This window comes from Mustela nigripes, chromosome 2 (assembly GCF_022355385.1).
Source record: "Mustela nigripes isolate SB6536 chromosome 2, MUSNIG.SB6536, whole genome shotgun sequence".
NCBI lineage: Eukaryota > Metazoa > Chordata > Mammalia > Carnivora > Mustelidae > Mustela > Mustela nigripes.
Window position 1 is genome coordinate 200,629,285 of NC_081558.1, and position 26,584 is coordinate 200,655,868.

At 35.0% G+C, this 26,584-nt stretch overlaps 1 long non-coding RNA gene across 1 annotated transcript in view; it reads right to left on the reverse strand.

Annotated features, from left to right (window-relative positions):
• Nucleotides 1–1,305: 1,305 nt before the first annotated feature.
• The window catches only part of LOC132010283 (uncharacterized), a 41,218-nt gene continuing 15,939 nt past the window's right edge, over nucleotides 1,306–26,584 (reverse strand). Inside the window, exon 4 of the long non-coding RNA XR_009402211.1 lies at nucleotides 1,306–1,444. This is a non-coding gene — a long non-coding RNA (uncharacterized LOC132010283). The remainder of the gene's footprint in view (nucleotides 1,445–26,584) is intronic.

A 26,584-nucleotide genomic window follows, 5' to 3' on the forward strand; every position in this document is an offset into this window, starting at 1 on the left:
TAAGCATCTGACTTTGGCTGAGGTCATGATCTCAGGGTTCTGAGATACAGTCCTGCATCAGGGACCCTGTTGAGTGGGGAGTCTGCTTCTCCTCTACCTCTTCCCCTAGCTTGTACTCTCTCTGCCTCACTCGCTTGGTTTCTCAAGAATAAATAAGTAAAGTGTTTAAGAAAAAATAAGAAGTGGCATATACATATAATGGAATATTACTCAGCCATCAAAAAGAATGAAATGTTGCCATTTGCAATGACATGGATGGACCTAGGGAGTATTATGCTGAGTGAAATAAATCAGAGAAAGAAAATACCATATAATTTCACCTATATGTGGAATTTAAGAAACAAAACAGATTTGTTTTGTTTCTTAAACATATTTATTTATATTTATTTATATTTCTTAAGCATATTTATTTTCTGCATAACAGAGAGAAAAAAAGAAAGAGAGAAAGGCAAACCATAAAAGAGACTCTTAACTATGAGAACAAACTGAGGGTTTGCTGGAGGGGTGGTGGAAAGGGAGATGGGTTAAATGAGTGATGGGCATTAAGGAGAGCACTTGTAATTAGCACCTGGTTGTTGTATGTAAGTGATGAGTCACTAAATTCTACTCTTGAAACAATTACACCATATGTTAACTAACTAGAATTTAAATGAAAAATTAAAACATTAAAAAGAAGTATCTGCATAGATCTACCAACCCAGGTACATACCAATGTTACTTCATGAGATAATGAATCATTGATTCAATCCAAGTTCTAGAAAATAAATTCTACCAATTTCAGTATTTAGTAGATTTCTCTGATTTGTCCCCAGAGTTAGAACTTCTGTAATTTCATTTAATTTCTAAAACAATTTCACAGAATGAGAAAGGTAGCGAGTACAATGAATATACCCACCTTATATGTGAGAAAACCAGTGCTAAAAAAATTTAGGTGTCTTGGTAACATACACATACCTGATAGACAAACCTATGGATTAACTTTAGGGTCAATCATTTCTTCAGTTTGCTGTGATGAGCTTGTAGTAGAAGCAATAGTGCAGTATTTAGATTGGTAGCATTAACAACAATAGCTTCCATGGTTTCAGCAGACTGGTTACCAATTTATCTGAAACATGACTACAAGGCAAATGTTACTAATTCTCTATTTTAGAACACCCTTCAGCTTTTTTGTGTCACTTAGATAACAATATAGTGAAAATCGAGCAATCCACCATGATTGTTTCTTGGCAGCTTTACCCAGTCAGTATCACATAAATAAGGAGTTCATTTTGATCATAGTATCAGGTAGTTTATTATTTGTGGCTGAAAAACAGATAGCTGAAAGGAGCTTCAAAATGAAAATTGTGACATTTACTGAGAGAGTAATGATCTCAAAAAGATGCCAGGTGGTGGGTTTTTACTATTCAGACAGATGGAAGACCTACAGTGAAGTTATTTTTCTATCCTGTGGAAAAACAAAACAAAATGAAACAAGATCAGCTGAGGTAATCCATGCTTTTTTCCTCTGCCTGTTTTGTGTTTTGTGTACAATTAAGTATTAAAAAATTATTTTTCTATTGGGTAAAATTCAGCACTGTGTGTATTGGTTTCTTTTTAAGTCACTGCAATTGTCCAAGCAATTTCAAGTTTTTATAGCACATAATGTTCATTTAAAATGACCAAAAGACAGTGAGGATCCTAGGCAAATATAATTATAAAGGTTTATACCAATAATTTAATAAACTTTTGCTTTAGCAGAATTCTCTAAAATTGCCTTTTTTATACATACTACAGGCAACACAAAAGCTATAACAATGATATTAATCTCCCTAGGACATTCAACCTATTTGCCTAGAATTTTATTGTTGACCATGTTGCTAAATAATCAGTTGTAGGAGTCTTTGCATGGTAGCCCCCAAATTTACTATTTCAAGTGGTTCGTTGCAATCTATTTTGTTAGCTTTTGCCTATATACCCTGCAGTTATAGTCTGAGAAAAGATAGATAAATGAAAGCAATAGTGATTCATGGCTCACATATTTTAATTATTTGAATTGTAAGTTACAGCTGCTCATACAAATTGATAGAAATAGACAGTCTCAATATGCTAAAGGAACTTCAAAAAAATGTCAAGAAGAATTCAAAGGGTGTGCTTTCACTCATTTCACAATGGACAGGTCTTTTTTGACTTCTTACCATCTAAAAGTGAGTAACTACAGTATTTTCCTAAGTTTTTTTTTTGCATGTATCTTTTTTATAATTTATTAATTATTTATTTTCTGCATAACAGTATTCATTATTTTTGCACCACACCCAGTGCTCCATGCAATCCGTGCCCTCTATAATACCCACCACCTGGTACCCCGATACCCCGACCTCCCACCCCCCGCCCCTTCAAAGCCCTCAGATTGTTTCTCAGAGTCCATAGTCTCTCATGGTTCACCTCCCCTTCCAATTTACCCCAACTCCCTTCTCCTCTCTAACTCCCCATGTCCTCCATGCTATTTGTTATGCTCCACAAATAAGTGAAACCATATGATAATTGACTCTCTCTGCTTGACTTATTTCACTCAGCATAATCTCTTCCAGTCCCATCCATGTTGTTACAAAAGCTGGGGATTCGTCCTTTCTGATGGAGGCATAATACTCTATCGTGTATATGGATCACATCTTCCTTATCCATTTGTCTGTTGAAGGGCATCTTGGTTCTTTCCACAGTTTGGTGACCGTGGCCATGCTGCTATAAACATTGGGGTACAGATGGCCCTCCTTTTCACGACATCGGTATCTTTGGGGTAAATACCCAGGAGTGCAATTGCAGGGTCATAGGGAAGTTCTATTTTTAATTTCTTGAGGAATCTCCACACTGTTCTCCAAAGAGGCTGCACCAACTTGCATTCCCATCAACAGTGTAAGAGGGTTCCCCTTTCTCCACATCCCCTCCAACACATGTTGTTTCCTGTCTTGCTAATTTTGGCCAGTCTAACTGGTGTAAGGTGATATCTCAATGTGGTTTTAATTTGAATCTCCCTCAGAGCTAGTGATGATGAACATTTTTTCATGTGTCTGATAGCCATTTGTATGTCTTCTTTGGAGAAGTGTCTGTTCATATCTTCTGCCCATTTTTTGGTATGATTGTGTGTGTTGAGTTTGAGGCGTTCTTTATAGATCCTGGATATCAACCTTTTGTCTCTACAGAACACTCATGAAAGAAATTAAAGAAGACACAAAAAGATGGAAGACCATTCCATGCTCCTGGATTGGAAGAATAAACATTGTTAAAATGTCTATACTGCCTAGAGCAATCTATACTTTTAATGCCATTCCGATCAAAATTCCACCAGTATTCTTCAAAGAGCTGCAGCAAATAATCCAAAAATTTGTATGGAATCAGAAAAGACCCCGAACCACTAAGGAAAAGTTGAAAAACAAAAATAAAACTGGGGGCATCATGCTACCTGATTTCAAGCTTTACTACAAAGCTGTAATCACCAAGACAGCATGGTACTGGCATAAAAACAGACACATAGACCAGTGGAACAGAGTAGAGAGCCCAGATATGGACCCTCAACTCTATGGTCTATTAATCTTCGACAAAACAGGAAAAAATATACAGTGGAAAAAAGAGAGTCTCTTCAATAAATGGTGCTGGGAAAAACTGGACAACTATATGTAGAAGAATGAAACTCGACCATTCTCTTACACCATATACAAAGATAAACTCAAAATGGATAAAAGACCTCAACGTGAGACAGGAATCCATCAGAATCCTAGAGGAGAACATAAGCAGTAATCTCTTCGATATCAGCCGCAGCAACTTCCTTCAAGATATGTCTCCAAAGGCAAAGGAAACAAAAACAAAAATAAACTTTTGGGACTTCATCAAAATCAAAAGCTTCTGCACAACAAAGGAAACAGTCAAGAAAACAAAGAGGCAACCCACGGAATGGGAGAAGATATTTGTATCTTCCTAAGTCTTAACAGCTTGGAGAAGGGCCATGTAGGGAAGGTCCTGGCAGGAGGCTGGCATGTGGTCATGAGCAGCCTGTGTGGGCCATGTCCTGTCCTGGCTCATCTGGCAGAAGGGAATACAGGCAATACTGTGGCCAAAGGTTCTTTTAAGGGGCTATCATCATCGTAGGCTCTATTGAGATTTTCTTGTTCATTTAAGAAGAAAGGTTTCCAGGAGTACTCAAAGATATTTCTCCTTCTACATTTCTTACCACTGATCTCACTTTTCTCCTCTGAGGTTCCAATGTCTAAATATGATAGTCTAAGATACCCAAAAGTTCTGTCTCTTGTTTCTCCTTGAGAAATGGCAAATACCTTTCTTTTCATAAGTGATCACCATACAGATTTGCTTCATTCAAGCACAAAATCTATAATTTAGATTGAAGCCTTTCTTCCTCATGGTATGCTCCCCATCTCCCCATTTTCCTGTGTCTTTAACATTATCCACTAGGGAAAAGATTATGATCAGTTATAGCCTGATGGAATGGCCCTTATTATCACTCTAATATCAGTTTAAATTTAATTTTAAATATAGATATCAAATTTAAATTATTGAATCTTCAATTTAGGATTCCTTATTCTATCTTCAGCCACCTTTTAAATATTCAAAATATCTTACATAAATTTTTAAATTATTTTCTAAAATGAACACAGAACTCTGACTCATCTATGCTTTATTCTTCATTAAGTTCACATTTGGGAGAAAAATAAAAGAAAGTGTATCTTACATTGTGTTTTATTTATCCTGTTTTATCTTACTGCTACACTTACCTTGCTTTATCTAATCAGAGGCTAACATATATCTTATTTGAGAAGAGAGAGTCACAATATATTCTAGAACAACATACTGATTACTAGTGAGGTTGTGGTTAAGATTCAAAAACAATATTGCCTTGGGAGAAATTTCTGTCTTCTTTTTTAAAACGGAGAATTATCAGAGAAGAGAGATGTGCTTCTTTGAAAAAATACCCATCAAAGCTTTTCTGGCAGAACTGTTTCCCTGCTGTGTCTTTATTGATCGTTTCAAGCTTCACATCCATGTTGGATATATCAGAAGGTATTAATGAGAGAAAACATGCAGTCTAAAAGTTACAGATTTTTAAGAAGACTTGAGCTAATCAATTCACCAAATAGAGAAGTGCTATATTTCCAAAATGGTTCTATATTAAATGAGACATTTTAGAAGCAGGATTAAGATGTGCACACACAAACAAATTTAATATATATTTTTAAACACATTTGATGTATGAAATAAGGTTTTATTAATTAAAAATGGAAATAAATATTTCTACAAGAAAATATATGACATGAAATCTAAGGCTTAATAGAATATGTACAGAAATATTAGTAGAGAAAATATAATTTATATAGATTATAATGATCATGAAAAATAATAACATTTGACAATCAATACAAAATTTCAAGCTAGAAAGCAAAATAAAATGAAGGCAGGTGTTTCTCCTTTCTGGACATTTGCATTAAGAATATCATTGAAAACTGTGTTTTTGACACCTAAGACTATGATGTGGAAAAAATAAAGATTTAATATGTGGTATAAAGAACATGTTAAAAAGAAGTTAGGTAATCTTAACAGAAATTATCAATAAGAATTTTCAAACTGAAAAAACAGCGATAGCAACTACAGGGTGTGAACAGGAGGTTGAGAATCCAGGTTTTGCCTAATGGAGGGCTGCTGCAGGGAAACCAAGACATCAAAAGAGGACTTGGAAGAAACACTGTGGACTTCAAAGCATTCACTGACCTATAATAATGCACAGAGACTACAAAACCAAAAACCTAAGTACTCTCAACAAATCAGGTATAGTTGAAATATACTTCAACATAATACAGGGCATATATGACAAGCATTCAATTAAGATCAGACTCAATGGTGAAAAGCTGAAAGATTTTCTCCTAAGATCAGGAACAAGACAAGGATGCCTACTCTGACCACTTTTATTCAACAGAGTACTAGAAATCCTAGGCCAGAGCAATTAGGCAAGAAAAAGAAAAAAAAGACATCCAAATCAGAAAGAAAAAAAGCAAAGTCTCTGCAGAAAACAATATATAACATCTGGAAAATCCTAAAAACTCCACAAAAGAATCTGTTAAAACTAACAAATGAATTCAGCAAAATTGCAGGATACAAAACCTATATGCAAAATCAGCTGTGTTTCCATCTATTAACAATAAACTATTAGAGAAATTAAGAAAATGATCCCTTTTTTAATTGCAGCAAAAAGAATAAAATACTTAGAAATAAATTTAAGCAAGAACAAGGAAGATCTGTACAGTGAAAATGATGACATTGATGAAAGAAATTGAAGATATAAGTAAATGGAAAAATATTCCATGTTCATGAACTGTAAGAATTAATATTGTTAAAATGTCCATATTATCCAAAGGTATTTGCATGTTCAATGAAATCCCTTTAAAAATTCCAATGGCATTTTTCACAGAAATAGTAAAACAATCAAAGTTTGTAAGAAACCAAAAAGATCCCATATAGCCAAAGTAATCTTAAGAAAGAAGTGCAAACCTGGAGTTATCACACTTCTGATTTTAACTCTATTATACAGCAATCAAATAGATATAATATTTATAATATTTATATATAAATATATATTTATATAATATAATTTATATTATATAATTTATAATATATAAATATACTATATAAATATAATGTTTTTATATATAAAAATATATGTAATATATTTATACATATATGTAATATTTTAAAATATATAAAAATATATAATATATAAATATAAATATTTTATAAATATATAAAATAAATAAAATTATACATATTATATGTATGTACATATATATTTATATATATTTATATTTATTTTATATTTATATATAAATAAATACTTATATTTATTTATAAATATTTTATATTTATATATTTATATATATTTACATACATATAATATTATATATAGAGAGAGCAATGAAAACAGTATATATTGGAATACAAAGAGACAAACAGATCAATGGAGCAGAATAGGGAGCCCAGAAATAAGCCATTTATTTATGGTTGATTAATTTTTTACAAAGGAGCCAAAAATATACAATAGGGAAATGACAGTGTCTCAAATAAATGGTGTTGGAAACTGGATATCCACATGTAAAAGAATGAAAACTTGATCCCTACCTTATACCATACATAAAAATCACCTCAAAACAGATTAACAACTTGAACATGGACCTGAAACCATGAAACTCTTAAGAAAAGATAGAGTATAAGTTCTTTGACATAAGTTTGGCAGTGAATTTTTAAATTTGACATCATGTGAATTGCAGGATTATTCATAATAGCTAGGATGTGGAAAAAACCTAAGTGTCTATTAACAGATGAATGGACAAACACACACACACACACACACACACACACACGATTCAACCATGACAAAGAAGGAAATTCTGCCATTTGTGACAACATGGATGGAGCTTCAGGGCATCATGCCAAAGTGAGATAAGTCAGACAGAGAAAGACATACACTGTATCATATCATTCATATGCAGACTTTTAAAAGGTGAACCAATGAAAACAGAAAGTTACCAGGGGCTGATGGGTGGAGGAATTGGGGAGAAGTTGTTTAAGGGTAAAGACTTGCAACTAGTAGATAAATAAGTTCTGGAGCTCTAATTCACAACATGATTATAGTTAACAGTATTGTGTTATAAACTCTAAAGTTAGTAAAAGTTTAGATCTTAATGATTTTCATCACACATACCAAAAAAGATAATTATGTGACACAATAAAGGTGTTGCCTGATACTATGGCGATAGTCATGTTGCAATATATAAATATATCAAATAACACACCTGAAGCTTATATAACATTATATGTCAATTATACCTCCATTCTTTTAAACATTTTTATTTATTTATTTGACAGAGAGGGAGATCACAAGTAAGCAGAGAGAGAGGGAAGCAGGCTCCCCGCTGAGCAGACAGCCCAATGACCTGAGGATTAACCCACTGAGCCACCCAGGAGCCCCCATATCTCCATTTTTAAAATGATAAATAAGTTTTGAGAAAGTAATGTATAACATGGTGACTATAGTTGATAACACTGTATTGTAAAATTGAAACTGAGAGTAGAATTTAAGTGTTCTCCACAGTAAATACGTTAGGTAATAGATGTGCTAATTAACTCAATGGAGGAAATCCTTTCACAATTATACATATACCAAATCATCACTTTGTACACTCTATGTATATCACAATTTTATTTGTCAATAATTCCTCAAAAACACTGAAAAATTAACCTATGTAGATTCATATTGTAATTATGACATAACATAAAGAATAATAGCAGAATGCATAGATAACATGTTAATAAGAAGAAAATATGGGATAATAAAAAATTAAAAAATTTTTATATGAACATTGCATTGCTACAAAGAATTAACCATTCAAAAATAAATGTAAACTCATTTCCTTCCTTCACTCATTAGTACAAAAGGTATCCCACATAATTTATTCATTTGTACAGCAAAATAAAATAATAAATATAAAAGAATAAAATATTGATTTTTGAATATGGAACAAGTTCTGAGTAAGATGAAGTTAATAGATTTTTAATTAAATACAATCATTAAACTTTGTACAAATTGATTTTTAAATGTTTACAAAGCAAATGAGAAGTTAAAAAGTTATGATTTATTCTTAACTTTGGTGAAAAAAGACTAACTGGATTACCCAAAAATGAATTGAGAACATTTTGAGGCAGTTTTACTAAAGCATAGATATACATAGTTAATAAGATTTTCGTTTATTATTCTAAAAATAAAAATTAAATCAACAGTTATGTTATATAGCCAATAAAAATATTAAGAACGGATAATATAATATGATAACAAATATACATGTTTTATAAAGGGGTGTGTGGAGGAAGATATTCATATAATTACTAGAATATATTCATATTCATATTTTATTCATATAACTACTAGACTATACAATAGTATCATTTCTCTGGAAACCAATTTGATATTATATATTTGAAATTAGCAATTCCACTTCTGAGATTCGTTTTAAGGAATTAACCAGACATGTATCCCAATACCATGCTGATATCAGTAAGAAATTACTTAAAATAATGAAAAAATTTGAGAAGTTACATGCTTAGTATCATGGTATTAGACACACTAACTGTTGCATATTCATGTAATGCCATATTAGGTAGCAGTGTTGGAACAATTATATCAATATAGAAAGTATATTATTTGATGGAAAGCCTCAGCTTTTAACTATTTTTGGAGTATATGTCCAGTTTTCAACAAGAATATTTACTTATCGGAAGCCTGGGTGGCTCAGTGGGTTAAGCTGCTGCCTTCGGCTCAGGTCATGATCTCAGGGTCCTGGGATCGAGTCCCGCATCGGGCTCTCTGCTCAGCGGGGAGCCTGCTTCCTCCTCTCTCTCTCTGCCTGCCTCTCTGCCTACTTGTCATCTCTCTCTGTCAAATAAATAAATAAAACCTTTTAAAAAAAAAAGTGCTTTAAAAAAAAAGAATATTTTCTTATCTACTTGCATAAAACTATACACAATTACATATATAAATGTATGGAAGTTATACATACCTGATAACAATGGAAATATGTGGCTGGTGGAATTTTTGTCATACCATTTTTATTTTTTTTGCTTAAATACACACTTTTTACAATAAAAGTACATCACTTGCATAACAAATAATGAAAATGATATCCACTATTCAGGGTGGAATGCAAATTTCAATCTACCTCTCTAAATGTCTTCTTTCTCTGGAGTCCAGCTCCTCGCTGTAGGAGGGAAACCCCTCTCCAATAATACTGTGTTTTCCTATGTCCCTCTAAGAAGCAATCTCTCTCCACGAGCCCCCAATGGACGTGTTTTTATAGTCCCTGGCCGTTGCTCAGAGTGAACAGTTTACAGTTCAAAATTTACATCTTGATGTACCCAGATGGCTCAATTGGTTATGCCTCCAACTCTTCATTTGGGCTCAGGTCATGAACTCAGGGTCCTAGGGTCAAGCCCAGGATCCAGCCCGGACTGAGCCCGATTGGGCCTCACACTCAGTGTGGAGTCTGCTTATCCCCCTCGGCTTCCCCCTTCCCAACCCCTACTCACCACTCACCCACCACCCCCTCCCTGCTCAGGTAGATAAATAAATAAAATATTTTTATTTATAAAAACAGGATTACATCTTTGTCATTCTCTCACATTACAATAAAACCCTCACCCATGCTAAGACTACAACTACAAAAAAATTTTCCAAGACAACTTCACTATAGGTCTACAGTGAGGTGCAGAAATTCCACAATTTTAGGGTTTATCCATCTTTTTTAAATGAACTTGCTTTAAATCATCTTAACAAATGGAGGGAAATTACATTTTATGCAAAAAGTTAAGAAATATCTTTATTATTTTATCTGGCTTACAAATGCATTCCACATAGTTTTGTTACTTCTTCACAGTTATAACTTCCCCAACATGTTTAGCTGATCTTTTTTTTATTTCTCTTCAGTGTTCCAAAATTCATTGTTTATGCACCACACCCAGTGCTCCATTTAGCTGATCTTTTTTTTTTTTTTTTAATTTTTTATTTTTATAAACATATATTTTTATCCCCAGGGGTACAGGTCTGTGAATCACCAGGTTCATTTAGCTGATCTTAATGTCAAAACTTTTATCATAATTACCTAGAGCAGGGGACTCAGAAACTTATGAAATACTGAATGATTTAAAAAAGCACCAGAAGCTAAAGTTGCTAGTAGTAACACATCGATAACTAGTAATCTTAAAAATACATATCATTTCTGGAGCAACTGGGTGGCTTAGTTAGTTAAAAGCCTGCCTTCTCCTCAGGTTATGCTCCCAGGGTCCAGGGATCAAGATCTGAGTTGAGGACTCCCTGCTTAGAGGGGAAGCTTCTTCTCCCTCTTTCTCTGCCACACCCTGCTCCCCTACCCTCTCTCTCTCCAACTCTCTCTCAAATAAATAAAATCTTTAGACATGTATGATTTCCATCCCTCCTCAAAATTTACTTCTGAACAAAAGCTGATTAAATTTTTATTGAAAAAAAAAGGTAATATTTTGTTTGCAATGACAGACCTAAAGCATGAATCACATGTAAAGCACAGGGTTTCTATTTTACATCACATGTATCTCATAAAAAGCAATTTTATTCCTTCTATTTTAGCATGGAAAAGAGACAGGGACTAAAATTGTTGGTCAGTAAATTCAGACAAAGCTCTTGCCTCATTTGACCATCTAAAAATCTGTATTAGAGGGGCGCCTGGGTGGCTCAGGGGTAAAGCGTCTGTCCTCAGCTCAGGTCATTATCCCATGGTCCTAGGATTGATCCCCACATCAGGCTTTCTGGGAGCCTGCTTCTCCCTCTACTCCTCCCCCCTGCTTGTGATCTCTTTCTTTCTCTCTCCATCTCAGATAAATAAATAAATCTTTCATTAAGAAATTAATTTAAAAAATCAAAATCTGCATTAGGGAAAACAAAACTGCATATATAATTGACTGTGCAATTTTATTGGTCTTATCAAATGTTGACATTTAGTCATTATACATTATTCAACAGCCATACGAAGAATCGATTTAAAAGAAGTTGAGGAAAATTATCTGCTAGAAGAAAAGCATTCTGACAGGGAAACACATAATCCCTCCCATTCTGTAGACAAGAATGGGAATAGGTCAAGGGCAGGGAGCCTGTGGTTTCAGAAGGTGGTACTATGCACAGTATGAACTGAGGACCAGTAAACAAGATTTCTAATAATGTGGGTGTTACAATTTGGGGAGAAGCCAAAGAAGAGAGATTCTGAAAAAACAACTTTTCAGATGATTAAGACTGTGGAGAGAAAACTTAGTGAAAGTTTCTGTGTCTTGCTGTGTAAACCATTTCGTAATCTCCATCTGGCTGGAACTACCTATGCTTTCCAAGGGTGTTTGCATGCATTTCTTTTTATAGTGGCCCTGTGGGCAGATGGGCCACAGAGATCTCAGCTTTACCATAGCTATAATTAAGATCATTAATGTCTCAAAGTAAGTGCTATAATCATTTCATATTAATATATTCACACATGGACATGAATTCTAGTCAATGAAAGTATATAATACGAAACTTGTTGAACTAATTTAGTATAATTTGCTTAGTAATGCTAAATGACCAGAGAATTACTGGTTTAATGACAATCAAGTTATCAAGGCGCACATTTTTAAAATTTTGATACAATAAATAGTTTCAAACCTCACAGCTAATCACTTTCATTTCTACATTAAAAATGAAGAGACTGCAAAAAAATATAGTGGTAATTGTAATAGAGAAACTAGAAATAGAGAAAGAAAAACTGGAAAACATGAATTTACACATAATGTCTATTTCAATTTTCTGGTTTATGTATTTTAAGAAATTAAACCTAGTACTTCAAGAAAAGATTTATTCATGAATGTATAGGGGAAGACAACAAAAAATATAAAATACTGGTGTTATGCAAAAATTCATCTAAATGTTATGATATTAATAATGTAGTTGAAATTGAATAGTAGGAAATGAGACATTCATTCCATAAACTATAGACATCATATTTTTGAAATAACCAGATCAATAAATTAAAACAGGGTATTTTTAAGTAGATAGTATTTTTCCAATCAACATAACTACTATTTCTTTAATTACATGCTATCTACATACTATCTATGCATATTTATATGTATTCAAGTGGGTTTTATTTCTAAAATCACCATCAGTCTGTGATTGGGCTAATAAATTGTCCCTGACATCATTTTTCCTGGAATAGCCACTGAGAATTACTGCAATATATTCTTGCTAAAAATAAAATGTTTGGCCTTGTATCTAGCTAGCCACATTTAAAATAAACTAATTTGCCTCAAAATAAACTACAGCCAAGCAATATTTTAGAGTGTTTATATGTTAAAGGGTTATAGATATAAGCACGTTGACTATTCAAGTCATTTGTGTATAATTTGGCTAGGAAATAAATTAATTTTTATTAAAGATCTGAGGATAAAAATTGATTTAGGGACTTGGAACATTGGAGAAATATGATTAAGAATGAATGTCACAGTCCTGTTCTGTGGCCAAACAACCAGATTTTGACTTTATAGAAGCATTTGGAGTGGAAAGGGAAATCTAAGGGCTGCTGGAATTGCCATTTATCTAATTTTAAATCCCCCCCCCCTTTAATATCCCGACACTCCTACTGATACAGCAATTATTACATCCCAAGGTACTGCTCTCCAGAGTTAATCCAAAGCATCTTCAGGCAACTTGGCTAGTAGAAAAATCTCTACGTTAATCTCAAATAATCCTCCTGGAAATTTCCTCTCTTTTTCATTCCAGTCTGAAACTGAAGTCTACAAGGAACAAAGCCAATGCCTCCTGCACATGAAAGCTCTTGGTTTCCTTAAGAGGAGCTCTCAAATTCCCCTGTAGTCTTCTCTTCTATGGATTCTGTCTCAATTCCTTTGAGGAAACTTTTTCTGTCATGGTTTTAATTCCCTTTACAATTCCGGTCCTCTGAGCTCTGAATGTCTTCCAGTTTGTCAATATTTCTCTCAAAGTCTGATGCTTCAGGCTAAAAAAATCTGTCCCAGCTGAGTTGCAACCAAATGAGAAGAAAACAGAGCCATCACTTCCCTCATTCTATACATTGATCAATAACACCAAGATCAAATTAACTTTTCATGGAGGTGTGGATTACTGTGACTCACATCAATGACAGGATTCCCCAGGTACATGTCAATTATTCTTCAATGTAGCTTTTAAAAAGGAAAAAAAAAAAAAAAAAAGATATGCCATAACCCCCCCTATCTTCTGCTTCGTTTAAGAAACAAATGGTTGTCATGCCATCTGGACAGAACTGAATTTTCCAGAAGTAATGTGCACATTTTAAAAATATTGCTTCGTCTATTCCCACTCATAAGGTCACCTTCTCTGAATGCAAAAAAAAAAAAAAAAAAAAAAAAAAAAAAAAACTCCAAGACCTATCAAATATGCAATCCGAACACCCGTTCCAGAGAAGGGAACTGGCACTTAAATTGGCCACTGAGGGACAGAGCATCTCTCCCTCCTTTGTTGTCTCTTTTATGACCTCCAGCACATCAGGCTTACCATCTTCAAAGGTGACAAATCCTAGACATAGAAGTCTTTTTCTATAAGCTTCCCACAATTCAATTTTACAAGCCAGATATTCATGGAAAATGATGTTTGTTTTGCTTTTCTGGCACCGTTCCCCTAACTCATTTGACACCCAGAAAATAAAAAGATTTTTTCATCAACAAAAGTAAAAATGAGTGGCACAGAATAGAACTTTAAAATCTATGATTTTGCTGAAGGCTTATCTTCTGTTTCAACTAAACTTCCCTATCACCACCAGTAAGTGCCTGAGGAGCAATGTCAGAAATAAATAAAACTGGTAATATTCACTATCACCTTGCTAATTATTTATGTCTTTATATACATAAAAATAAAAGTGTCATTAAGAATAAGCTTGTCAGGGACTCCTGGGTGGCTCAGTTGGTTAAGCTCAGGTCATGATCCCAGGGATATGGGATCCAGTCCCCCATCTGGCTCCTTGCTCAGTGGGGAGCCTGCTTGTCTCTGCCTTTGCCTGCCACAATGCCTGCTTGTGCTCTCTCTATCTCTATCTCTCTCTGACAAATAAATAAATTAAATCATAAAAAAAAAAAGAACAAGCTTGTCATTTGATGATTTTCCTTTATTCAAATCAAAGTCTCCACAGTAATAGTACCTAATAGGTATCTGGTCTTTTGTCTTTCATATTATGATCATGATCCCCAAATGGTGAAATCAGGCTAGTATTCATGCAGTCATTTTCCTCTAAATACTACCTAATGAATGGATCCATTGCTTGACTGAAGCTACTATGAACAAATAGTTTGGCATACAAATTCTCTTCTATGGACAGGAGAATTTTCTTAATATGCTTTCAACAATCCAAAGTAGAAATTCTTTCTGATTTAAACCTATTGCTTTGCAAATACGGTCCTTAATATTTATTAATGTTCATCTGCGATGACGTTCTTGGTTATGTGACATTTAAAGTACTGTCTCCCATGGGGAGGGAATTGGAATAGTAGCTTTGTCAAGACCAGATTCTTTATTATGGGCTAATAATATAATATAATACTTACAGAAAACTTTAGATTTGTCTTAATAGATAAACCCATGCTAGTTACTGCTAATCCAGAATTCCTTTGCATGAACCAAATATTACACCTGGAAACATACTTCAAAGTGCATCTAATCTAATTCCTTCTCTATCTAGATTGGAAACTAAAACTGAGAGGTTGACATTTTTAATAATAATTACAGAACCTAAAGAATATTTTCTAAGCATTAAGTTTTTTGGTTTTTTTCCCATCATGTCTCGTTTCTACTCTTGCCTATCCATCATAGAACATTCTCTGATATCCTCCTTTATCTAAATGGATCTTACTTGTCTTCCAGAACTCAGATCAAAGGTCATTTCCTTAAGAAAGCCTCCTGTTACCCCCATATTCAATTGGACTGCCCTGTTACAGAGTTTCTTCATCCCATGTCCTTTATATTCATAGCACTTACATTACTTATACCTGCATGTTCTGTGTTTTGTGACGAGCCCCTTCCACTCCTATTGGACTCAAAATCCCATTAGATAGGGATGGCATTTCTGATTTAGCCAGCCATATACATCAGCTCATAGACCAGCATTCCAGCACCCAGTAGATACTGAACAGATATTGCTCATAGTATATATTGCTGGCTGTATGAATCCACCCTTTCGAGCCAACTCGTGTAGCAGACCACTAGAGACATAGGTTATCTCTGATCCAGATTTAGAAAATGTTTGAAGGTTTTCATATGGACTTCAAGAAAAACCAAAGCTGAAAAATGTCCCTAGTAATTAAAAATCAAAGTTGTTTTCACAGAGTGACCCCCGGGTTGGCTTCCTGCCTCTTTGACCTGTTCCATTTTTTGCCACAACGGTCATGTCACCTCTGGTGTTCAAAAGGCCCAGAGATCATGGGGAGAGCTCAGAGAAACTCAAAATGCATCTAAAAAAAGAAAAAAGGAAACCAAAAGTTGTAAGAATCCATTGCTTCCTCATTCACACATCACACTTCTCCCTTCATCCTGCTGCCAACTACTAAAAAAAAAAAGTGTGAACCCACGGCTTTCTCAAAACTCACTTCTGATGGTGATCACATTCCATGATTGTTTTTTTTCTTTAATGGATTAGTTAGAAAATAATGAAACAATGTCTGAGCTTTTTCTGATTTGTCTGAACTCAGCAGTGACTTTGTCTTTTTTTCCTCATTTCCTTTCACTCCTTTGAGTCCCGCTTCTGTTTTTCTCCATGTCTTCACAAGCCTCTTTACAAGCATTCAGAAATATTTAATAAGGACCTACAACTTCATGTGCAATATTTTCTATATTGATAACGTTCCAAAGCTTACTTGCTTTTCTTCCACAATTTGTGTATTTTCTTATTTCATTTATTTCCAAGTGCTATTTAAACATTTTTCTAAATCAATAATTTATAATTTATAAAGTTTTTATAATTTATACAAAACTCGAGTGTTTTGGTTGAATTCATTAAAATGAGAAGTGAGGATTGTCTGGTCCCAGTTGGTGAGAGTGAGAATGAGGAAAGCATCATTTAATTGGATAGCATCACCAGTGCACAGAATTCTTTCTGACTGGAGTTGGAAATAGGGGAGTAGGAGCCCTTTTTTTGGCAAATGAATCTGTTCAACACAATTATTAGTTGACCTGAAAGGCTTGAAAGACATGAAAGTATTTATGGCCACTAGACAGCTTGAATAAAAACAAACCACAGCACTGAAGATGTGGGCATGTCCATGCCTTCAATGAATAAATGGTAACTGGACACTTTCGGGACTTGAATAACCATGAGAAAAGAGACCAGTGGTCTCTGACTCTACCAGATCCCATGTCAACGTTTTAAACTAATATTTTGTTGTTCCCACTTTCATCCACAAATAAAACACAAGGATAATAAAACCTACGCATTCACATACTTTGAAAAAATATGACACCATAGTTATATTCTAAGGTAGAAATAGAAGAGAAGTACTTTGTCATGTAAGGAAAGAACATTGAAGTCTTGATAGGTCTACCCTCTACATAGGATAAGGTGAATGCTGCAACTACAGATGCAGACTTAGTACGTTGTGGTCTATAAGTGATTCAAATTGGTGAGTTTTCCATTGGGGATGTGGTTCTCCAGAATGGTGAGGACCTCTTGGGTAAAACCTTGTATTTTACAGTACACACTCTTACTCAGGCTCCACAATAGTTTCATTCCCAGAAAGATCAGGGCATATGAAAACTGTCCAAACACAATAAAAAAATATTTTGTTTAAATTTAACACAGATTTAATTTTTTTCTTTGCAAGTTTTTATTTAAATTCCAGTCAGTTAACATACAATGTGATACTAGTTTTAGGTGTACAATTTAGTGATTCATAACTTCCATACATCACCCAGAGCTCATCACAAGTGTCCTTCTTAATGCCTATCACTTACTTAACCCATCCCCACCCTCCTGCCTCCAACCTCCCCTCCAGTAATCATCAGAGTTTGTTCTCTATAGTTAAGAGTCTGTTTCTTGACTTGCCTCTGTGCTTTTCCCCTTATGTTCATTTGTTTTGTTTCTTAAATTCCACATATGAGTGAAATCATATGGTATTTGTCTTTCTCTGGCTTATTTCACCTAACATAATACTCTCTACTTCCATTCATGTTGTTGCACATGGCAAAATTTAACTTTTTCATTCTTTTTGATAGCTCAGTAATATTCCATATATATTATATCTTCTTTGTGCATTTATCAGTTAACATAGATTTAGATTCAAGGACAACATATTTATTATTGGGTCTTGGAGTTTACTCCCCCAATACTCACTTGTATGTATATTAGGCAGAACTTGGAAAGTTTCATGGCACTGAGGAAAGCTCTTCAGTACTCAGGTTTTTAAACATTTCTTGAACTCTCACCCACCCCTCTTAATTAAGCTAGCAATCCAATACCTCAAATATATAGTAACTAAGAATGCAGAATCTCTGGAATATTCCAATGGGGAGAAACCCTATTACTGATTTAGGAATACAGAAAAATAGAGATTTCTTTAAAAATAGAAAACAAAGTTTTAGGTAATGTAATGTCCCCAGTTTTATTTTATTTTTTTATGTTTAATTTTCTATTTTTTATAAACATATATTTTTATCCCCAGGGGTACAGGTCTGTGAATCACCAGGTTTACACACTTCACAGCACTCACCAAAGCACATACCCTCCCCAATGTCCATAATTGTTTTTCAACATTTCCTGTTCATTCCCTCCTTTATCAAACTTCATTTCCACTTGGGTGGTTGTCACCTGAATTTTCAACTATCCTCTTGTCTTATTCCTCTTATTTCCCATTCCTCACCCTGCTAGGATAAAAATATGATTATGCCTAACTTACATATAATCCTTCACAGCTACCAAGTGTCCTTATTGAAGGTCCAAATTGCTGTATATGGTTCATAAAGCCAGGAAAACCTGGCCCCTGTCCACCATCTGTGTCTCATCTCCAGTCATTATACTTTATGCTCTAACTAGGTTGAATTCTTCCAGTTTCTTAACATGTATTTTCTTTTTTGCATTTTTCTATGTAGTAGATTCCTATATAGAATATACTAGCCTAGCTCTTTTCTGAGTTCACTATTACTCATTCTCTAGGGATCAGCTTAATCAATACCTCCTCTAAAGTGTTTTTCCTTACCCTTTTAATTACTTATGAGCTCCCTTGAAAACTTATACTTTTCTATTTTACTGCTTCATCATTTCCATAATTATTTGCCTTTGCCTTTAGACTATGAACTTAGTTATTATAATTTTTTTAAGAGGGGGTGGGCAGAGGGAGATGGAGAGAAAGAGATCTGATGAAAGAGCCTGATGTGGGATTAGATCTCACAACCTTGGGATCATGACCTGAGCTGAAATTGAGTCAGACACTTAACCAATTAAGTCACCAGGCATCCCTGGACTATGAACTTAATAAGGAAACTCTCTATCTCTTTTAATATTGTTTTTCCTTCAAATGTTAGCACAGTAGTCACTCAGTACACATATGTCAGTAAATAAATAATAAAGCAAATGATAAAATATTTTATAAAATTTATCTCTATGATAAATATGTTATATGTAACCAAAATAAAAGTTTAATCAGACTATAGGTATGCATAACATGGGAAGCTTCACTTTTATTTCATTAAAAACATTCTAGTCATGACTAACTAAGGGGTTGCAACTGTAGTTCCAAAAGCAATGTTATGACTGCTCTGTTGATGTGAAAATTGTTTCTAATTAATGATATTTTAGTAATTGGATTAATTAGGAGGTGGTCACATTTATTTGATTTCCCCCCCAAATGTTAAAATCCTAACAGAGCTTTGTGATATTTTAGAACTTAAAGACAGTTAGATTTTTCAACTTTATATTACAAGAATAATTTAAAATATTCTTGTGCTAAGTGTATGGGTATATATTTCATACACAATTTACCCTTGTGTTACAAATATTGGAGCACTGAAATTCAGTTCACCTAATAAGCATGGTAGAGTCACAATTTTGGAAAAGAACTGAAAGGTTACCTTATGCTTTATGTTGCCCCTTTTCCAATGGTGCATACAATTCTCCATATTTAAGGCAATTATTATAAAGAAGTGCTGTTAGACAGCTTTTCTTCCTGTCAAATGTAAACCCATTTTTTACTGGGTATGTACAGTGTGCTGGTGGTCACTGTACCTAACCCTGGCAATGCAATAGTGAATAATTGTCATGGCTTCACTACCTCAGAGTATCAGGAAGGTCCTCCCTACTACTTCCTCATCATCTGCTTTCTCTACCTTCTTACCTAACTGAAAGTTTGTTCTTCCTCCAGCCTTTAAATCATGGATTCTTGTGCTCACATCTCCTCTTTATAGGACCAGGTGGTGGTTTCAGTGTTCTTTTTTTGGCTCTTCACAGTGTCTTCCAAGCAATTCTACATCCATTTTTATCTTTCCCTGAAGTCTGCCATTTGGTTATGTTTGCAGCAGGAAGGCTGCAAGCTTTTTCCCATTGAGGATGATATTTGCTGTGAGTCTTTCATAGATAGATTTGATGAAGTTCAGGAATGTTCCCTCTATCCCTATACTTTGAAGTGTTTTAATCAGGAACGGATGCTGGATTTTGTCAAATGCTTTTTCTGCATCAATTGAGAGGACCATGTGGTTCTTCTCTCTTCTCATATTAATTTGTTGTATCACATTGATTGATTTGTGACTGTTGAACCATCCTTGTAGCCCAGGGATGAATCCCACCTGGTCATAGTGGATTACAAAGCTGTGATCACCAAGACAGCATCGTACTGGCATAGAAAAAGACACATAAACCAGTGGAACAGAGTAGAGAGCCAAGATATGGACCCTCAACTCTATGGTCAAATAATCTTCGACAAAACAGGAAAAAATATACAGTGGAAAAAAGACAGTCTCTTCAATAAATGGTGCTGGGAAAACTGGGCAGCTATATGTAGAAGAATGAAACTCGACCATTCTCTTACACGATATACAAAGATAAACTCAAAATGGATAAAAGACCTCAACGTGAGACAGGAATCCATCAGAATCTAGAGGAGAACATAGGCAGTAACCTCTTCAATATCAGCCACAGCAACTTCTTTCAAGATACGTCTCCAAAGGCAAAGGAAACAAAAGCGAAAATAAACTTTGGAACTTCATCAAAATCAAAAGCTTCTGCACAGCAAAGGAAACAGTCAAAAAAAACAAAGAGGCAACCCACGGAATGGGAGAAGATATTTGCAAATGACAGTACAGACAAAAGGTTGATATCCAGGATCTATAATGAACTCCTCAAACTCAACACACACAAAACAGGCAATCATATCAAAAAATGGGCAGAAGATATGAACAGACACTTTTCCAATCAAGACATACAAATGGCTATCAGACACATGAAAAAATGTTCATCATCACTAGCCCTCAGGGAGATTCAAATTAAAACCACATTGAAATATCACCTTACACCAGTCAGAATGGCCAATATTAGCAAGACAGGAAACAACATGTGTTGGAGGGGATGTGGAGAAAGGGAAACCCTCTTACACTGTTGATGGGAATGCAAGTTGGTGCAGTCTCTTTGGATATTCCTCAAGAAATTAAAAATAGAACTTCCCTATGACCCTGCAATTGCACTCCAGGGTATTTAGCCCAAATATACAGATGTCGTGAAAAGAAGGGCCATCTGTACCCCAATGTTTATAGCAGGAATGGCCACGGTCGCCAAACTATGAAAAGAACCGAGATGCTCTTCAATGGACGAATGGAAGGAAGATGTGGTCCATATACACTATGGAGTATTATGCCTCCATCAGAAAGGATGAATACCCAACTTTTGTAGCAACATGGACGGGACTCGAAGAGATTATGCTAAGTGAAATAAGTCAAGCAGAGAGAGTCAATTATCATATGGTTTCACTTATTTGCGGAGCATAGCAAATAGCATGGAAGACAGGCGAGTTGGAGAGAAGGGAGTTGGGGTAAATTGGAAGGGGAGGTGAACCATGAGAGACTATGGACTCTGAAAAACAATCTGAGGGGTTTGAAGTGGCAGGGGCTGGGAGGTTGGGGTACCAGGTGGTGGGCATTATAGAGGGCACGGATTGCATGGAGCACTGGGTGTGGTGAAAAAATAATGAATACTGTTATGCTGAAAATAAAAAATAAATAAATAAAATATAATTCAACCCCCCCAAAAAAATAGAAAACAAAGTTTTAGAGGTAGGAAGAAAAGGACCCCCATGTTCAGTAAAACCATCTCATTTCTTTTTTTTCTTTGACCCTTAAGCAACATTTGAAACTAAATTTGACAACACACGGACATGGAGAGCTATAGAGTCTCCGTAGGGGTGCAGGATTGATTTCTGAGCACTGAAAAATGATGATGTAAACTGAAGAGATCTGCCAGGTCTAGGGGCATTTATTAATTCAAATTTTATTTTTGTGCTATTAGTCATTTTGTTTCATTCTTTAGATGAGAAAAACTTCAGCACATATAAATGCTTACATAAAGGAAGGGGTCACTAAACAGAAAGAGGTTAAATATGCAGAAGAAGGTTAAATTTTTTTACCCAAAATATGCCAAGTGGTGGATGGAGGAATACAAAACACGGGGGAAGAGATTGACTTTGTGTAGCCCAAGGGAAAAGCTGGATTGCATATAAATGCAAATAAGATCTAAAACTTGATGCAGGAGGCTTAGGGGTTCTTTTCCAAAGACTGGTACTTCTTTGGTGAAGTCAGAGATGCTAAAATCCAAGAGAATAGGAATGGAAGTAGAAGGGTCTCATATGTAAGAAGGGAGAATATTTGAAGTAGCTGCTGTGGACAATGGGAAAAGATGCACAGAGAGATGGATTTTGGAAATGGGGGAAGCTATCTAAAATGATATTTAGCATTTATTATACTATTTTTCTGGAATGTTTAAAAAAGTGTTTTGAAAACATTTGGTTCCAAGGAAGTATGACATCAAAGAATGTCCTGACAACTCCGAGGAAAAGTCTATTTAATTCCACAGGAGTGGAGTGAAAAATGGGGGGAAATGTAGGACACAATAGGGTGCCATTTCCTCTGTGTAAAACTTACATACTGACAAAATACTTCTTGCTTTTAAAGTATAGAGTCAGAATCTGCTTTAAATCTACACATAATATATTCAGGCAGATAATAATTCACATATAAGCTTGGTTCTTGTATCCATTTGTGTCTATTACTGTAAGAAGCTTTTAAGATGCTCTCAAAAAGGGAAAGAAAATAATTACCCAAACTACTTTTAAGGACGTCAAGTTTCAGGCAAGTATGACAAATTCTGCACAAAGCTAACCAATGGACTGCACATTGTTTGCAGACTTTCCAATATAAAAAAATAAATAAATAATAACACCATTTACCTTCCTCCTAAGTAGACATTCCCACTAGAAAAGAATCAATAACACGAGAGTCTACCTCTCTGCTCTGATGCATAAATGAGGGAGGGAATCAAGATGAGGAGAGGAAGGAGCACCTGGGTGGCTCAGTCAGTTAAGCATCTGCCTTCAACCTGGGTTATGATCCCAAAGTCCTTGTATTAAAATGAGGAGAAGAATTACGTTCTGGCAACCCAGAAGGACTATCACTTCAAGATTTCTCAAATAACTCAAAAACCTAAGTTGTTGCTTCATATTGGAAAGCTGAGTAGCTGAATTTTAAAAGTTTACTCTCTCCCTCGCGGAACTGAGGAAATCATAGCTATGGCAAATTGGCTTCAACAAATATTTAGACATCTGCTTGGTGCTGGGGGACACTAAGATGACAAGCTTTGAGGAAGGTCACCAGTTAGCTTTGGAGAAAGACTTGTTTGTATGGTGCTAGGACACCAAATGGGGATCATAGTTGGTAAAAAGCACCAACTCTTGAGTCATAGCTAAGATTTATGTTTCTTATGACTTACTAACAGTGGGCTTTTGCATAAGTTACTCTCCTAGACTTCACTCCTCTTTTCTGGACACATGGGGAACTACAAATTGCATATAACACAATGCCTATCATGCATGACCCAAGAAACAAATACAAGAGAGCCCATTTTTAAGTAGAGAGAAGGTGAATTCAGACAAGAGGGGTAAGGTACAGGAGAGCCATTCACCTTCCCCAAATCCCACTCTTATTTCAGGCTATGTTCAAAATCCAAAGTCCTCTTCAAGCCAAAACTTCCAGAAAAATACATTTACACCTTGGAAATTGTTGTCAGCATTGTAAACTTTTCACTGACAAAGGTTATCCCCTAGAGAGAGGCTTTCCATTTTGGGAGCCATGTATATTAGATTTTGCTATCAGAAATCCCCCACCTCCAAATATCTAAATTACATCAAGTGTAATCTGATTACTCTGAATTTACTTCGACAGCAACAAAACTCATGTTCCATCTTTAGGGCTTATATCACTACCATGACAAATACCATTGAAAATAATAATAAAGTTCCTCTGGACTTAGCAACTCTCTCACAACCTTTCTGGAGGGTGAGGGGTGGTGGTTAATGACCCAACATGAAACTAGGTCAGTCTAAATATAGCCATAAAATACACTGACCACCTCAACTAATCTTTCAAATCAACTGGCCCTCATTGGAAAAACCAAAATAAAGAGAAAATTTTGTTTAGTCTCACTGAACCTCTTACTAAACAACCCTGAGTATATCTTCAGTATATTTTACACAGCATCTAATTGTATTGAGATTTATGTAAAACCTAAGCAAATTATAATGAATTCCTCTCAAAGTCAGGAAAAATAGAGAACCACCAGCACCAATACTTCTCTGATGGAATTTAAGAAAAGGGCTTAAGATCGCCGTAAAGAGCAAGAATCCTCAGAATATAAAATTCCCTTCACCTTCCACCTTCCTCCCCAGATTCAGTGACTTTTCATTCAACATTTACATATGACCACCACAGGAAGGAGAGAAAAATGCATTGCTTTTGCCAATATTTAACTGTTACCAGAGCCATCATTGCTTACACATATGGAAGCAAAAAATGTACTTAAAATAAATTTATCAGATTGTAGAATAATATGTACTATAAGATCTCAATTTTGATAAAAAGCAAAAAACAAAAAAACAATAGATATATTTGTCCAGACAAATCTAAAAGATTTTTACCTGTAGTTTCCACAAAAGGATGACGTTTGAAGTTGAGGGAGATCTTAATTTTTTACTTTATATAATTGAAATGTAAGTTGTTTTATAAGGAATATAAATCACTTTTGTAATGTGAAATGTATGTGAAAGTCAGGACAGTAGCTATTTCTGGGGAGGATGGGTAACTGAAGTAATGTTTGAGAAGGGTCACAAAGAAAGCGGGTGTGGGTGATGCTAACATTTTTTTTAAGGTTTTATTTATTTGACAGAGAGAGACAGCAAGAGCAGGAACTCAAGCAGGGGGGAGTGGGAAAGGGAGGAGCCGGCTTCCCACTGAGCAGGGAGCCCGATGTGGGGCTGGATCTCAGGACCCTGGGATCATGACCTGAGTCAAAGGCAGATGCTTAATGACTGAACCACCTAGGCACCTCACTAACATTTTAATTTTTGATCTGAATAGTGTTTATCTGGCTCTTCACTTCATAATATATGTTTTTTTTAATTTCATACTTTTCTTTTGTACTATTTGTAAGTACATTTATTTTTACAGTAAAACTGCTTTAGGGCACCTAGGTGGCTCAGTTGGTTAAGCGACTGCCTTCAAGCGCAAGTCATGATCCTGGAGTCCTGGGGTTGAGTCCAGCATTGGGCTCTCTGCTCAGCAAAGAGTTTGCTTCTCCCTCTGAGTCTCTCCCCTCTCATTCTCTCTCTCACTTTCTCAAATAAATATATAAAATCTTTTTCAAAAATTTAAAAGTGTGAATCTATTTTAAAGAGGAGTCATCAAGACCAATGACCAACATGATCGTGAAAAGTAAAATTCCTGATCTTACCACAGCTCCCCTAGTGTAAGTTTTAATAACTCTGATTTATATGCTCAAAGGTATCCCACCTTGAACAGTTAATTACACAGTCCTCTACAAATTACCTAGCAATGAGGTATTATTTAAATGATCATAACATTTTTTTATTATTATGTTTTATTAGTCACAATACAGTATATCATTAGTTTTTGAGGTAGTGTTCCATGATACATTGTTTGTGTATAACACCCAGTGATCCAGGAAACTAACTGAGGATTTTGGAGAAGAGTAGAGTGGAGGGATGGGTTAGATGGTGATGGGTATTTAAGAGGGTACGTATTGCTATTGCTGTGTGGTATTCTTAAGATGAAAGGAAACTGGAAGTAAACTAGCATCCAGTGGTTCTCTAAATGCCACACAGAGAGCATTTTTAAGTATGTGGTAGTTTTTGGTTGTCCCAATGCCTAGGAGAACTCCTACTATTCAGCAGACAATAGCCAAGGGTGCTGTTTTTGTTTTGTTTTGTTTTGTTTTTTTACAATGTGTGTGATAGACCTGCACAATGAATCTCACTTTTGTTTTAAAGATTAAAAAAATAAATAAATAAAAACCAATCTGAGATTCCCAATGTTAAATGAATGGTCTAAGGACATGTTCTTAGTAAAGAGCTGAGCTCTTGACTAAACCCTAGGGTTCTTGCCTCACTTACCAGTTTTTTTAATGCATCAAACAAACAAACAAAAATCTGCTCTCTCCATGTTCTTTCCAATTTTTCTTCCTTCCAGCCTTCCTTTTTCCTTTTATTCTTTTCCTTCATTCTAACATGACTTTATTGTCTTTACTTGCAAAACACTGGCAATGCTATTTCAACCTTTACTTTTAAATGGCAAGAAATCCAATCTCATATCAGAAACTAGGGAACAGTTTATTAGCCAACTGCATTAAGTGATTTGGAGGATAAATCATTCTAAAATACAGATTAGAGACATAAAAATCTCACCTCTTGCACCCTTACCCTT